The 3,195-nt window shown below is 45.9% G+C and overlaps 1 pseudogene across 1 annotated transcript; it reads left to right on the top strand.

The window, feature by feature from the left end:
* The first annotated feature begins 1,755 nt into the window (after positions 1–1,755).
* Positions 1,756–2,852, top strand: LOC102881482 (annotated as a pseudogene). Its single transcript, XR_001517599.2, has one exon. The product of XR_001517599.2 is annotated as an RNA polymerase II subunit A C-terminal domain phosphatase SSU72 pseudogene (transcript).
* Positions 2,853–3,195: the final 343 nt, after the last annotated feature.

Raw genomic sequence — 3,195 nt, 5'->3', positions numbered from 1 at the left:
TGGGTGCCTCATAGTGTCTGCCATTCCCATTTGTCTTCTGGCCCAGCTCTACCTCCAGAACTCAGGGCTGAGTCTTAGGGAGGAGTGGCTGTAAGTAAAGAGATGGTTTGTTGAAAATGTATTAAGACAATGGGGCACAAGTGACTTTTCTTTAGGATTCTATTTATAGAGTATTTTTAAAAAGGTAAAGAGAGGCATTCAAACCAAGCTTCTCATTTAGCATTCCAGTGCTGTGGTATTTTGAAGACAGCAGCTCACCTATGGGTGCAGTTCCTTAGAGAGATGGTGGTACCTGGTGGCAGTTGTGTCAGTGCCCATAATGAAAAGTTGCCAGAAAATTGCAGGGTGCCCAGCTAAATGCGAATTTTAAGTAAAAACCAAATAACTTTTTAGTATATGTCATGCAACATTTGAGGCATAGTTACACAAAAAAATTATCTGTTTAATAAATTCAAATTTAACTAGGTGTCATGTATTTTTATTTAGTGAATCTAGCAACCTGACTATACGGGACAATGGTGCCTGAAAGAGGTAGAAAGTCCAGTGGGGTTCGACAGTACTCGGAGGAGGGAGTCCTGATATGACAGGCAGTTGGCAGGCTTCCCTTACTGAATAAAAAGCATTGAGAAGAGAAAACCTTTCCACCCTTCCACTTCCTTCCTCTCTCTGCATCACTCATGATGTCTGGAGTGATGACAGCCATTTAGAGGCCATGGGCTATAAGCAAGAGGATGAAAAGCCAAGACACTAAGAATGACGAAGCAAAAGGTTGGAAAGAGCCTGGGTCCTTTAGGACATTCTTGCACTCTACACCCAGAAGTTTAACCTCCCCTGAGGCACCCATCCACACAGGGTTGGGTTGGCTCAATACCTGAATAACACTCAAGGTCTATTAGGAAGGAAGGAGGGAATGCCTGCTGACTCGTGTATCAACAGTATTACTAACAGTGTAAGCGGCAGCCACACAGATAAATAGTCCATCTATGTAAATTGTTTCTTTGAAGCATCAATTATTGACCACAGAACCTTAGGTTTTAAAATAGACTCACAGAAATTAGAAGTCCAGGAAAGAAAAAAAGGAAAGTATAGTGCCATAAATGTGCTAGTGTTCCCCTTTCCTTTTGTTTGTTTAAATAGATTACCAATGTGTTTAGATGCCAAGCGTAACAGACATGTTAAAAAAAAAAAAAAAAAGAATTAAATGGATTACCTAATTCCTTTGAGATCCCCACCCGAATAGCCTGTCTTCATCCACATAGGGCCACTTGATCCCCTACTACCATTACCCTCATCTCCTATTATATGTACATCCCTGCCTCAGCCACCAGAATATGTCCTTTTCGTAGTCAGAGGGAATTTAAGGATCTATAGCTTAATAGCCTAAGTGTCGTCAACCTTACCATTTATCAGGCATTCTCTGAACTCACGCTAAGCTTCAACATCTGACTGCCTACCTCTAGATCTCTCATGTTGTGAGACATTTAATGCTTTCGTTGCTTGAGACACTGTTGGGTGTTCTCTTCCCTACAGACGAAAACATCCCTAACCACAGTGAGGCAGGCCGGTCCCTGCCGCGCACGCCTAGAGCAGCGGCGCGTTCGCGGCGGGCTCATTGGGCGGGGCTCCCTTCGCATGCTGCCGCGCGCTCTGGGCCGGCGCGGGGACGCCGCCAGGACGCGTGCACACGCCCGCGCTGCACGTCCCGACGCGATACGTCGCTGGCACCGCCCCCGCCTTGCGTCATGACTTCTGGGCGCCACAGCCGCCATCTTTCTCTCGCTGAAGTGCGGCGGCTGGGTGAAAGTCGCCGAGTGGGAGAGTGCGGAGAGTGTGGAGAGTGTGGAGAGTGTGGAGAGTGTGGAGGGTGTGGAGAGTGTGGAGGGTGCCGCCGTTGCCATGCCGACCCCACCGCTGCGGGTGGCTGTGGTGTGCTCCAGCAACCAGAACCGGAGCATGGAGGCACACAATATCCTAAGCAAACGGGGATTCAGTGTCCGGTCCTTTGGAACAGGAACTCACGTGAAGCTTCCAGGACCAGCACCCGACAAGCCAAATGTTTATGATTTCAAGACCACATATGAACAGATGTACAATGATCTCCTTAGGAAAGACAAGGAACTCTACACGCAGAATGGCATTCTGCATATGTTGGACAGAAATAAGCGAATCAAGCCCGGACCAGAAAGGTTCCAAGACTGCAAGGACCTGTTCGACCTGATTCTCACCTGCGAGGAGAGAGTGTATGACCAGGTGGTGGAAGATCTGAATTCCAGAGAGCAGGAGACCTGCCAGCCGGTGCACGTTATCAACGTGGACATCCAAGACAACCACGAAGAGGCCACCTTGGGGGCGTTCCTCATTTGTGAGCTCTGCCAATGCATTCAGCACACGGAGGACATGGAGAATGAGATCGATGAGCTGCTGCAGGAGTTCGAGGAGAAGAGCGGCAGGGCCTTCCTGCACACTGTCTGCTTCTACTGACCCAGCCTGGGCCTGGCGCGCCAGCCCTTCCGAGGGACGTCTTTTTGAGCTAATTTTTGTTAATACTTTTCCTTCTTGATACTTGTTTTACTTTTAAAGCTTCTGCTCGTGGACAATAGCAGTACCCAAATGAACTGTACATATGAAATGAGAAGATATACATAAATGCGAGATTAACAACAATCGCTTGTTTTTTTAATCTCACTTTTGCTTATGAGTGGGATATTGATTGTGAAGGTTTTTTTAACCAAAAAAGAAAAAAACGGTTTATAGTACATTTTCCCCGATATTTCTGTGTCTTTCATTGTGCGTTCCTCTCCCCTACCTGGCTGGAATGTACAAATTCCTGAATAAAACAATAGGCTTTATCTTTTTTTAAAAAAAAAAAGCATTGCTAACAGAGAGAGACTGCCAGGACTTGTTCATGAGCACGCTTCAGGCGCTCTTTATTGACCTTTAGAAATGTTTTGGGGGAACTTTACAGGAAAGTTGAGTCCTAAAATATGAGGCCATGAAGAAAGTGGACCAGACATGGGTTATATATAGCATCTTTACTGAGAAGTTAATGATACTGAATGCGAGTGAGCATCAAGCCTCCATGTGAACTTCAGCTCCTGAGAACAATGAGACTTTCCTTTTTATTTTCCTCCCACTGCATGACTCAAGTCACATTTATTAATTGACTTCATTTAATTGATTTATGGAGGCTATCCG

The sequence above is a fragment of the Pteropus alecto genome, unplaced genomic scaffold (assembly GCF_000325575.1).
Source record: "Pteropus alecto unplaced genomic scaffold, ASM32557v1 scaffold338, whole genome shotgun sequence".
In the NCBI taxonomy this organism is placed as follows: Eukaryota; Metazoa; Chordata; class Mammalia; order Chiroptera; family Pteropodidae; genus Pteropus; species Pteropus alecto.
This window is presented reverse-complemented; position numbering and strand designations above follow the sequence as displayed.